A 13,573-nucleotide genomic window follows, 5' to 3' on the forward strand; every position below is an offset into this window, starting at 1 on the left:
TCTCTTCTCCTGGCCGCTCCCAGCCTTTGGCCTTTATCAGTGCCTCAGGCATCAGTGGGATCACTTGCCCAGGTATCTTCTCAAATAGGGGGTACAATGAGGGGCTGGGTGTTTCTTTGGCCAAAAACCCCAGTTGCTTTATACCTTGAAGCATGGTTGTTTCTGGTAGCATTGGCTTTGTTTATTTAGCAACAAATGTGGCTTGCACCCAAGGCTTTATTCCAAATGTTTGCCTTGATGTGCTGGATGCCTGACAGCAAACATGCAAAAGGAGCCCTGAAGATGTGACTTGGAAACAGAATTAACTTCCCTGCAGGAGTTGCCTGAAGGAAGTAACAGCTAACAGCACAGGATCTGCTTGGAGCTTATACTTGGGAGCAGTAGGGAACATGGAGCTTTTTTGTGATTTAGGTAGACTCAGCTCTCAGTGCTGGACATATAAGATCTCATTTTGCCTTTAAAAAAAAAATCCATTATTTTCTCTGCTTATTTCAGGTTTGATTCATAGTGCTCCTCAACACTTCCAGTGATGGAAACTAATATGTGGTGGTGAGATGTGCTTGCAGGCATAAGGATTTCTATTTTTAGAGTGTGAATATCTGCATGGCTTGTCCATGGCTTTTGGAGGCATGGTAAGGAACGGAATTCCTGGATTACATACTCTAGGAATCATTACAGTGCTTGGGCTGGCTCAGACAGGATTCCAGAGACTCCACTCCTTCCAGGAGTCTCTGGAGAGTGTAAATCAGAGAGACAGCACAAGCATCCCTATCAAGAATGAAGTGTGTGCACTGGTGCAGAGCAAGGGTGACATTGTGACCTTTCCCCCTCTGTCCTTTTGCAGGCAGCAAAAGCATTCTCTGCCTGTGTTCCAGGCAAGAGACTGAAGATGCCAGGGTGATTTTCCATGGTTTTATTCTCAGAAGAGTCTTGTTAAGTGTCTGTGACGTGGCTTTTTTGTTGGTTTTTTTTTTAATTTCATTTTTAATAATGTTTGTACATTTCTGGTTTCCACTCAAAGTTGCTCAATGCAGACTGAATAAAATAGAGGTCTTCAAGAATCTGTCTTCCTGTGGGCTTCCCTTCAGAGATCTTCCAGGCTTTTTTTTCAAAAGACTCTTCAAGTTCTACTTTCTTCTTGGGTTAATTTTGAATCTGTTTAACAGGGATAGCGACTCTGTGATCAGAGGACTAGCTCGGGTGGTGCCTCAGTTTCACCATGGAAAAAACCTCCAGAGGGAAAGGTGCTTTTCTTAGCTGCTGCACACAGTAACAGAAGGTGATCCACTGAGAGGTGCAGATGCTGAGCAGAGAGGGCAGAATTGCCTCCTGTCCAAGGGGTCTGCATGGTTGCTTTGCTTTTCACTTCAGTGCCACTTAAAAGCTGTTTTCAGTGCTCAAGTAGGACTTAAGTACTGGAGTTCTTGCTGGCACACCAGTGAGGAGAGTTTTGGGTGAATAGTTCAGCAGTGCCAAGAGACAGTAACTTGCTTTGATGGTTCTGGTGGGTTTATTTTTGTCTTATGAGATGTTGCTGTGATGCGAATTGATGGAACTTTGGCTTCAAAGCCATGGTAGCGTGTCTGAACTGTTTCTATGCTGCTTCATTTCTTTCCGTCTTCATTTAATGTGTCATCACAACAAGCTTTTAGTGAGGCACTAATTAAAGATTGCTATTTGATGATTTCAGTCACTGGTTTCTTCCTTGTGGATTTCGAGAAATTGATTTCTTCATGTCATCCTCTGATGTGTCTTGCAGAGGCACCTTTATAACGCTTTAAATTGGGATGCTCCTGCAAACTCCTGCTTCCTTTAAGATACTTCAGAGGCTGAGTTCAGCCATCAGAAAACCCCCTGGAATCCTGAATTGTTTCCAGGCTTCTAATGGTTGTGTCCCTACAAATCTGGTAGCATTGAGATGTCCAGCTTTATCCCACCTCGTCGATTCCATCACGTAGCCTGCGTGGTGGGGGGCAGTGCTGGGGAAATCACGAGCTGCGTTAAGCAGGCAGCCTTGCAAAAGCTCTTGGTTTGTAGTTTCCTCTCTTCAGTAGCAGTAAAATGCTGCTGTCTCACATACCACGGATACCTGTCTATCCACTTAGAGCAACCAGATAGTGTGCTTTATGGGTACAAAGGTCAACTGGACAGGTTCATGAAAGAGAAATTAATTGAGGGTGACTAAATAGATAAAAAGGAGTCTGGCACAGGAAGTCTCTGATCCTCAAATGGTTGGCTGCTGGGAGACTGCCAGGAGGTATCGTGTGTGCTTACCCAGTTCTTCTGCTCCTTATGAGAGATCTGCTCTCTACCACTACAGGGGGACAGGCTCATGGGATGGGTGATTTGTTCTGACACAGCGTGGTAGCTCTTAGTTTTTCATACATAGCCTCCTTCTCCACAGAAGAAAATATTACAGCATGGGCACCTGTTTTAAACAGCTGTGACCTTGTTACTGGAAGGATTAAAATGTAAATCTGAATGACCTGATCCTGACATGCACTTTATTTTGGAGACTTGCTCTCTCTCAAACCTAAAAGTATCAAAAGCTCCACCTGTGTTTGGGGCTCCTATTCTCTCTGGTGTGGTGAAAAGCTAAAATTTACATAGGGGAATTGGGAAATTGGCTAATTTGAGAGTAAAAAATATTTGTCTTTTGTCATTGCCAGGATCCGTACTAGCCTAATTGTTGCAATCCAGGCCTAGCTCCTGTAGGAAGTTGCTGGTGTCATCTTCCAAGAGTTCCATGGCTGTGTGTGTTGACCCCATAGTGCAGCCTGAAGCCAGGGAGCTTGTGTAGGTCTCCACAGGCTCACCAAGATAGCACAGCAGCCCCAGGGCCCCGGTTAAATGTTAACAGCCCGCTGCCAGCAGTGTGTCTGGGGCAGCGAGCAGGTACTAGTGGCTGCAAGTTCAGCATGCTCTAATTGGCAACACTAACCTGCCTTGGCATGCTCTCAGGTGTCTGTTTCACCTCGTTACAGCTTGCTTCAGGACTGCTGCATGTGCCCTGTATTTTTGTTGTCTCAAGTATATCGGGTGTAATTTTGTAGGCTTAACTCTCTCTGACTGTGTGCTCTCTGTGTTTTAAAGTATTCTGAGGCAGATATGTTGTTTGCTTTTGTCCTTAAAATTCAGATGAACAGTCTGTCTTGCATGAGCCTTACATTTTGGAGGCACTTGCAGCTGGTTTAATTATTCCTCTGCAGGTTGCTGTGACTCGGAAGTGGAAATGCCCAGTGAACTCATATTAACTTTTGAAATCCTGACACATTAATGCACTACTTGCTTAGGTGCTTAATTAGCATAGTAACTAAGTAACTGGGCTGCAAGTAAACTGTGCCTGAGCTGGCATCCTGTCAAGGGTAGGAGCGGGCACTGTTGGCGGCTGCTCGATGGGCAGCGAGCGAGGTGTTTCTGATCGAGAGAGGGTTTTCTCTCCAAGTTAATGAAGACTGGAACGAAGTCAGCAAATGTGGCTGCTGGGCTGGCAGCCCCCAGGTAGGAGCAGGAGCTGTAGGACACCTGAGGGATTTTCCATCTGCTTCCCTAACACAGCTGTGTGCCGCTGGACGAGCATGGGGACACACAGGCACTGTGCTGGTGCTGGGATATTCACTTCTTGGGACTCTGTGCCAGGTGCCCTCGCTGCTGCTGCTGCTTCTGCACTATTCAGAGACTCTGTTCCATCTTAGATTAGAGAATATCCCATTGGGCAATTGGATTTAATGGAGCTGAACTTCACTGTGACAGTTGTCCTTGTGGTCTGTTGTTACCTTGCTGTGGAGTCTTGTGTCATTGCCTAATTTTAGGGCTGGGAGCCACAGAGCATTGCCCCAGTGCCCTGGTGAGCAGTTCCCAGTCAGAACTGGGCCAAATTTGTGCATGAGTCTGCATGAAATTGCCTTGAAGGTGGCAGAAGAATTTGTCTCTCACCAATTTCCATCTAAACTGGACACTTCATAAAGGCCTCATATATGTGTTTGAAAGGGTTAATGTGTCAGAATTAAATCATCTTGAGGGAGATTTATCCAGCTACAGTGCCTTATATACCCCTCAAATCCTATTTAACCTCCTAAACAGTTATGTAATGCCTTGGCCTTGTGCATATGGGAGAATTTCACCCAGTGTGGACAGGTCTAAAGGAACGTGTGTGATCCTGTGAAGTAGGTAACACATAGGGGTGACTTAATCCCCCACTGAAATACAGCCACAGCAAACACCTTTTCACTTCCAAGAGGAAATGAAGAGGAATATCCAAATATCCACTTGAAGACTGAAGACATGCTTTTAGCAAGGGAACTATAATGACAGAAATAGCATTCCAGCCAGGATACCTGCTGCTGTAGTGTCTCTATTCCTGGGTTTCCTCCTCAGCAGGCCATGTTACATTTCTCTTGCTTGCGTGAGGAGCCTGGGATCACTTCAAGATGGTGGAGTTGCTCAGCAGGAGAGTTATGTACTACTACATTTCCTGTTCAAATGCATTTCCTCTGTTATTGACTGACAAGGAGGAGGAGGAAGGGAATTTTTTTCAGAAAGGCGGGAAATGAGCCTTAGACAGCTGCTTTCCAGATTGTAGAGAAAGCAAGTGATTTTTTTTTTCTTATTTTTTTTTAAATCTTCTCAAAAATGTGCATTTACCCACTGCCACTGTACAGTGTAATACCCGAATGTGCCAGAGGTTTCTGAGGGGCAAGGGAAGAAAGCAACTTGCTGTTGTGGGAGCTGCCTCAGCAGCAACAAGCAAGGGTTAAAAATTGCCCAGGGAAAGCTGAAGGCAACAAGAATAAGCTCACGTGGTTATGCCATAAGGAAACTTCCAGCCCTTATGGTTGGACTAAGTGAAAACCATTTTTGTCACTTTTCTCTCTGGCTCCCTGTGAGAGTGTGCACCTGTGGAAGGGCTGCATAAAGCTAGAGAGATGATCTTGTTAAGTGTTCTAGCTCATTGGGTTGTTCCTTCAGCGTGGTGTTGTATCACCATGAGATTTTTTTTGGGGAGGGAGTTTGTTTTTTTGGTTACTTGCAAAGGCCTTAAAGGCCTTGTCTTGAAAACAGCTGTCTGCTGGGCAATGGAGTACTAAGCGTGGCAGGCTTGGAAATAGAAAGGAGTCTTTGGAATCAAAATGTGAAAATCCTGAGCTCTATGCAAGTGGATGGGAGAAATGTGGAAATGATAGGAGGTCAGATCAATCTCTGATACAGTCCTGCATCAAATGTATTTTTTTTCTTTTTCTTTTTTTTTATTTTTTTAATTAAAAAAGATTTAAAACTTTAATAGTTGCTGATGTGAGTTTGCTGTTGTAGTATTTTTTTTTTTCATAGGCAGTAGAAGAAGAAATGAAAAGCATTAACAGCCTTGCAAGGTCACTGGGACCTGAGCAGAATTATTAACCAGTTCTCTCTCTGTCAGGCACTCTGTATTCACTGTATCACAAGCTTGAAGCCAGACCTTATTTTACTAAGCAAAAAATGGTCCTTTTGTTGCTGTTTTTCCCCTAGTGTCATCTCTCATGGTTGCCAGGGAAACCAGTGTGTATCCTTTCAGCATAGGTTATTGGGCCTCAGGAAGGAAGTGCTCCAGTGCTGGCCTGCTATTTTTATAGAACCGTTACATAATACAATCTATTAAAGCTTCCTCTCGGTGTTTTATGGCACAAAGGGGAAATTAAGTTTGATGACTCCTAAATGTTTGATGGAGGATGTCAGGTGACTTCTGGATTGTTTTGTGCTCGCCGCATAGCAACAATATTTCTGTGTGCAATTCAAGAAGAACAAATATACATTAGTGCCCTGGGCAATATTTGCCTGCATGCAGATCACCAGAGGAAATTGAATTCTAAGCAGAGCAAGTACAAACAGTGTAAAAGTGCAGGGCGCTACCAGCTAGGGAGGGTGAGACAGCAGAGTAGTTGATGTTTTGACAGCAGAAGGAAAAGAAGCTTAGAGGAAAATATTATTTTTTTTTCCATATTCTGTTGTACTGCACAGAAACTGGGAGGTGCTGCAATCCATTGGCAATCACCATTTACATCTGCAGCATGCGTATTGTAGTAGCTCTCTACTGACACTGATTTCTCAAGATTTAGTGCTGGGAGAGAATGGGGATTGAAGCTTTGGCATCACAAGACTTGATTATCTTCAAGTGAGAGAAAACTGTAGAATCAGTGGTGTTGGTTGTATGTGAAACTTGAACAGCTCCCATATATATTCCCCTCCTAGGTTTCTTTCACATGCACACTGACTGTTCAGAGGTATATTTAAAAATGAACATTCCTGGGTTTAATACCTGTCCAGGAAGAAATCTCTGCTCAGAGACTGAGAGCTCACAATTCCTTCAGCTCTTTCTTGTCAAGGTCAAGTCGACACTGTGTCTTGACTGAGCCATAGCTCCAAGTGAAAAGGTTTAGCATGCAGATGAGTTGCTGTGAAACAACATTACTGCACAACACTTGCTCCAGGGGAACTGTCCACGTGCTTGCACTTGGCCTACATCAAATATGAGATAATTCAAGACAGATTAGCCATCAGTGTCTGTTCTTTGTCTGTTGCACGTAGAAATGTATGAGTTTCATAAGTTTTTAGTTGTCAGTATGACAACTGTGTTGTACTTCAGCCCAAATTTAGCATGGATCTGGAGTTTCTAGTATGTATGACACACAATCAGAGGTAGCTTTGTGCTGAGTCTTCAGTGCTGTCCTTTGAAAGGAGGAAATAATGGGAATGTGAGTGGCAAGGTTTCGGGCTTTTTGGAAAAAACTGGAAACCATCCGTCTAAAAACCTGAAGTGTGGGGGGCTAAACTGCCTCCTGATCTTTATTGCTCCTGAAAGAAAGATGTCATTTCCCCTTGAAATGGAAAGCTGCCAAGAGAGTATAATTTAATTTCTATGCAAGCAGAAATCCTATTAAAGCTGAGAATTGCAATTCAAACACTTGTATTTGCAGAAGCAGCTTCCATGATGTTGTGCACTGCATTGGAGGGAGATTCATCGCTGTTTTCAACTGTCCCTGCTTATTTTGAAGATGGCACTGCGCTTCCAAAACAGCAGGGAGCAAGGGAAGAATTTTCAGCTGCTTGTAATCCTTTGCAAGTAACAGAAAGCCTTCTGTGCCTGTAAAATCTGTGCCACACCATTCAGGGAGGACATCTGAGATGATCCCTGCTGGGGGAATCGCTTGGTGTGACTAGGTGAAAACAAGAGGGAAAGTTACAAAACTCAGGTCTTGATGCTTTGCTCCTGAGAAATAACAGGAGTTTGATTAATAACAGTGAAGACCAAAAAAAAAACTACTACATTTTTGACCAGGAGGTTATATAGGACCCAGAGGCTGCAAGATTTTACATGTCCCAAAGGAGGGGTGGAGGAGGAACCAGAGCTCAGTACAGTTTTACTAGGCTGCAGTCAGCATGTGTGCAGCACACTGCTGTAAATCCATGGCCATGATTTAACGTGAAGATTAGAGCTTGCTAGGAATTTTCCAAGAAAACATTTTTTTCATCAAAACTTTTCATGGAAACTTGTCACTTTGGATGAAACTTTTGCGTGGAAAAATTTCTGTGATCTGGCACTGAGTTCCTGCAGAAAGCCAGAGCAGAGAGCTCAGAATAGCCAATACCCTGGAGGGTAAAGCTTTTCCTGGGAATGCAGGAGATGTGCCTGCCAAACATGAGGTCTTGATTCTCAGGTTCCTGTTCCTTCACTGTTACAAGCTCTGACTACTGGGCTTTTTGGCTGTCCTGTGTAGATGCCTCTTTTTCAGAGGAGGGGTTGGAGGGTACATCTCCCACTCTGTCTCCTCTTCTGTGTCCTGGTGCAGAAGAATTTGTTGTTGTAATCCTAAACATGTTAGCAGGACAAGAAACAAGCTTCCCACCCTGTCCTGGGGTGATGCATTTTCACATGTTCCCACCATATGCAGTTTCTATTGTCCTGTGGCATGTTTGTAGGCTGTGGGTCAGGCAGGATTCAATCTGCCCAGTCCTGATCGCTCAGACTGGTGGCCTGGCTGGAGTAGGTGGGTGGTTACTCTTCCACATCACTGCTTGGACTGCTTCTGCACTGGAATTAAGTTCTACCAGGACCATTTCTTAGCCAGCTTCAGTTTGGACCAGACACTTAAAATAGGTCTCCAGACACTCAGCTAATCTCAGCTTTGAAAGTTTTTCTATTTTATTGTCATTTCTGATGTAAGTTGTAACTCCTCAAAGGAGCAGGCTTTGGAGAGCCTGGGTGAGGTGACTAGCTTAGCTCCACCAGGTGATTGTTTGTCTTGATCCTTTTAATTAATCCTTAATTTAAACAAAGTGGAACAGCTTCAGGAGAAGGTGTTGAAGTACCTTTTTAACCTTGCGGGTATGGCCTTCCTTGGGCAGACAGGAGACCAATTTGAATCCTCTCTGATCTGGACAGAGAGGACATAATAAATAATGTAATCTTCATTTAATTGTTTTCTTTCCACTTGTCCCCCAGAGTCTTGTCTTTGATTTAAGACAACTTGTTAAAACTACAACTAACTTTTGGTATTGATGAAAAAGTCATTTCTGAAGGAAACTGAACTAATGAGCATATATATTTTAATGCTCCTGGTTTTCTGCTGTCCAGAATGAAAGTGCCCAGAGAAGAGGGAATGAAGCAGCAAAGGAGACTGGAGAAGATACTTCCTGTGTTTGCTTTGAAAGCAGTGATGTATAAAAATCCTTGTTTGTTTTCAGAAGGAACCTCTGGAGGAAGACAACTGTGGGCAAGAACGTGCAAAATGTAGAGCTAGAATTATCTTTGTCCTGTCAAATGTTAAGCCAAACAGGAAGGTTTATTTTTCTCCCTTCTTTTTTTCTTTTGGCAACTACTTCCCCAAGCTTCCTATGGGGTGGAAATGGGCAATAAATAGCAGGGTATCTAATGGCATCATTCCAGGCCTCCCAGCTACTGGCGTTGGCAAGGAAATGGCTCTCCCTTTGCTTCCTTCTTATTTTTAGAGCGCTGAGTTTTCAGGGGGTGGAGGGGAGGGTCGGCTATTATCAGTGAGAGTCAAACCACAGTGGCTGCCTTCCGCAGGGCTCTCACCACCCTGCCAAACTGGAGGAAGTTGGACTCGTATAATTCACACCGCCAGCGGTTTTGCCTTGTAAGCGAGACTTCCTTCAAATCTAAAATACATTCACATGCACGCAAAGCTGAACCCTCTCGTTCCTGTAGGACCCCTGCTTTAAATATGTCCACATTTTTGTCTTCTGGCCTCTCCTTTTTTTTTTCTTTTTTTTTTTTTTCCCACTGCCACTTCTTCAAGTTTAAAAATGCTCACTGGAGAGATGAATTGCAAACAGAACCAATGTTGCTCTTGGAAAAGTTGCTCAAAGAACAAGCCCTGGAGAACAACAGGCTGCAAAAACAGTCTTCTCTGAGATTTGATGACTTCCATATAAAAATGATCTTCTCCAAAATTCTATTTTGAGCTTGGTGTATTTGAAGTTGATTTTTTTTTTGTTGTTTTTTTGGTGGGTTTTTTTGTTGTTGTTTGCTTTAAGAATTGTCAGTCCTGCAAACTGTAGAAAATACAACTGAGTTTATTAAAAATCAAAGGGATTTGTTTGTTGTGAGGTGATAAAAAGAACCAAAAATACCAAAGGCTGTTTCAGAGTTTCGGAAGTAAAGTTTTTTCTCCTGTGAAACTTTAGACACTATTCTTAGTTTTTTCACAGGGGTACTTGATTTTCATTTTAAATTTGTAAGGCAGCTTAAATAATTCAGAATTCATTCACACATGATAGGCTTATATTTCTATTTGGCTGTGGAGCAGAGCTTTAAACTAGAGAAGTTCAGCTTGGTTTTGATTTTGACATGAGCTTTTCAAACACCCCTCTTTCTACAAACTTCATATGAGAGCACTTTTTTTGTGCACTTTGTTGCATATCCTGGACTTAGAGCAATCATGGCTGGAAGCTTTGATCTGCAGCAAGTCCCCTGGGTTGCTCCTTCCCCGAAGGGGACTCAGGTACCAAATTCCTTCCGAAATCTTTTCCAAGGTTATCTCCTGGCTCTTGGTCTCAGGGAAGGGTCTAGCATACATCTTGTAGAAGGGGATGCTGTGAGGATACCCTGGTCTGGACTGTATTCTTCCAGGTTGTATGCAAATACAGGCTATGAAATTTCTCCTATCAGTGGAAAGACTGATCCTCAGGCTAGATTTTTAACTTTACTTGAAGCCTTGAGGCACAAGGCAAGGCATGATACTCGATACCAGAGGAATGGGTAAGGGAAAACCAGAGCAGAAATATCTGCTTGCACATGTTCAAATTCTGTTGGTCCGGGTTGCACCACGGAGTTTAATCACGGTAGGGATCTTTCAAATGTGGCCTTGGTGGTTTCTGAAGAAAAAAATTCACAGTCATGAAGATGTCTCCAGGTGGTTTGCTAAGTCTGTGCTACTGATCTAGCCCCTTAGGCATGTGTCAGTCTGGGGTTTGGCAAGAGCTTAGCTGAAGCACAGTATTTTCCAATCAGACTGTTCTAGGAGAATGGTTCCATAACCCACAATACCTTGTTGTTTCCTATGGTTCCTGATGCAAAGACTGAGGAGGACCCCAGGACTGGCCAGCCTCGGAACATTGTGGTGCTGAATTGTAGTGCAAGTTTGTTTTCGCTTGTGCTTTGTGTAGTAATGTGGGAATGCAGACTTTAACCAACGAGTTTTACATAATTTGCACTTGAACTCCCACAGAGATTCAGTTTGAACCTGAGCACAGAGACATTTCTGCTTTTGTGACGTGATACTTTTGTACAAGCCTATACGTTCTACTCAGTGTGAGGTTATTTTAGTTTTATGCCAGATAAAAACATCCTCAGCTATGAACAAATAGGAATATTACCACAAAACAATGACTTATTACTACTATTTTTATTCTGATGACAAAACAAAGACTCCTCAAACTGAATAATGAACCTGGGTTAGCATGTCTATCCTGAGACCACTGAATATATGCTGTAAAAATCTCTGTTGCCTAAGTGCCACTTTGATTTCTGGAAGAATGCAATCTGATTACTCTGTCATTTCACTAAAATACTCCTACTTGTGCAATTTTCTTGGTTGATCTGGGTTCCAAGAGGACTTCTCCAACCAGTTTGATGCTATGAGTAGGTAAGCATGATAAATCCATTATCAACTTGCTTTACACTCAATTTACGGCACTCTGCTCTTAAGAATGTATTAGAGACAGGATTTAATTGTCTTTTGTCCTTAATTCTCATTCATATCCACTTTATAGTAGTCTTTTGGAAAGTCTAAATTGATTTTTATTACAGAGTTTGCAAGTACCCAGTGAGATATTCTGTCAAAGGCTCATTTATAATGTCAAGTTTCTTATAATAATGAGATTTATTTGACAAATCTTTAAAGGCTTAAAAAGATCTATCTTCCCCCCTTCCTTTTGTCCCTGAAAGTCCTGGCTTATTGGTATAAGGCATGATATTTCCTGAGTGATTACATTAAATGTGTTATCCTCCTGGTGTGTTTGACTAGGAATTGTGATAGAGAAATCTTTTTGGAAATACCTAATAAATCTTTTATTGCCGAGACGAGGAGATTTGGGCTAAACCATGTTTAGGGATAAAGTGTATTTTTGGTATCTTTGGACCATTCTGAAATATGGTGCAGTTTCTTAAATGATTACCTGGCTAATTTTTTGCCAAACATGAGGTATGTATTTTTCAGCATAGATTAATAAAATGTGATCTTACATAGGAACATGCAGCTTTCTGTAGGATATTAATTAATACAAGGATAAAGCACAGTATATATGTGTAGCTTAACTATGGCTGCTGAAATAAGTAGTCTCTATATAGTGAGCACTTTAATGGCCTTCAGGGTGACAATATTTACTGTTTCAAAACAAAGCAAGGAAAAATAGTTATGATTTTTCTCCCCTATTGGGATGACCTGAGCATATTCCATAAAACAGTATTTTACAGAACATATAACTTGGCATGCAACTGTTAAATCTCTTTTAAATAAATATTTTTTTTCCTTCTATAAAAACTGCAGAAACTGCTTTATGTGTATCCATCACAGGCAATAGTTAAGTTCAGATATTTACCACAGGTATCATTTGGTCTTCTAATGGGCACAGTGAGACTTTGAGGGAAGTACTGTGGAAGATGATTTATTTTCACACCATTTAATGCCACAGTCCTTATCTTTCCTTAGAAACAGGGCCTGGATTTTCTCCAAGTGGAAATTTTCTAGTAAAAGTTGAGACTTAAACTGTGGTTAAGGAAGCAGCAGAGGAAAGAACATAAAAACAATGTGGCCAAATCCTCACGTGATGTAGCTCCATTAGAGCTGGTGGGATTTGCCCACTGAAAATTTGTCCCATTAACAGTAAGTTCCAGCCCAGCATGTGTTTGCTCTGAAGATCCCATCCTGCTGTGAAGTTGCTGGGCCAACACATTTGCCTACCTCCAACACTCAACTGCAGTTTGGGGTGTCTTGGACATTAGTTTATGGAAAAAGGATAGGGATCCATGACATTGGGATCCATGTTAGGGAGTAGACACAGAACACTTTATTGCTCTGATTTTTGTTATCTTACTTCATTTTCAGTTTGGTAGTTTTGACAGAGGTTTGTGGGCTGGGGTTGCAAGCAAAACGGAGGTAAAAGTTGCACTGAGGAGATCAGACAAATCTAATTTTGAAGTGCTAAAACTTGTAGATTCTGATTTGCACAGTTTCTGACAGTTATGTTTGAAAACTACCAGGTACTAAAGGACATTTCTGTCCCCTGAAGGAACACAAATATCTTCTGATAGACACAAAATCTGACTGGCAATTACTGTGTTTGCATCCTATATATATATATATGTATGTAAAAAAAAAGTATATATATATATTCACCTTTAAAAGTGGAACTACTCTAAGATCTGGAAACTCCTTGTATACAGCACCTTTGTGTGAATTTTTCTTCTCTTTCCCTATAATAAAAAAAAACAAAGGCAGCCCTTGGGTGTGTCCAGAGATCTCAGTGACCTGAAAACAGAACAGATTTATGCTGCTGTAATTTATTTGAAGCCTTGTCATCTGCCTTTAGTTTTGCAGTGAGATGCTAATCTCTTCAGATTTTGTGTACTGTTAGTACATGTAAAAAGCTGTCCAAAATGTTGGTATCAGCATTGTTCCATGACATTTACAATGAAAGTTTCAAAGCCTATTTGCAGTGGTTTAGAATAAGTTTTACAAATTGATTTCAGCCTTTACAAGTAATACTGTGAAAAAAAGCTCAGGATAAATATTTAGGATTTTGATTCTTGATTGTGAGCAGTACAGTGTGAACCGAGTGTGTCATAATAAGTAAGAAGGTAGAAGTCCTGTGTATTGTAAGAGACTTTTCCTGTGAGGCTGGTTAATTTGGTCAAAAGTCTGTGGGATGGGAGAAACAAAACTTTCTGATGAAATGAAAAACCTAAATGAAAACTTTCCACTTGGGTTGAATTTCTAGGCTGTCTTCAAAAAACACTAAAACTTACTGAACTGAGGAAAGGGCTTATTTGCCAAAACCAAACAAAATTTAACTCTGC

This window comes from Poecile atricapillus, chromosome 4, assembly GCF_030490865.1.
Source record: "Poecile atricapillus isolate bPoeAtr1 chromosome 4, bPoeAtr1.hap1, whole genome shotgun sequence".
Taxonomy (NCBI): Eukaryota; Metazoa; Chordata; class Aves; order Passeriformes; family Paridae; genus Poecile; species Poecile atricapillus.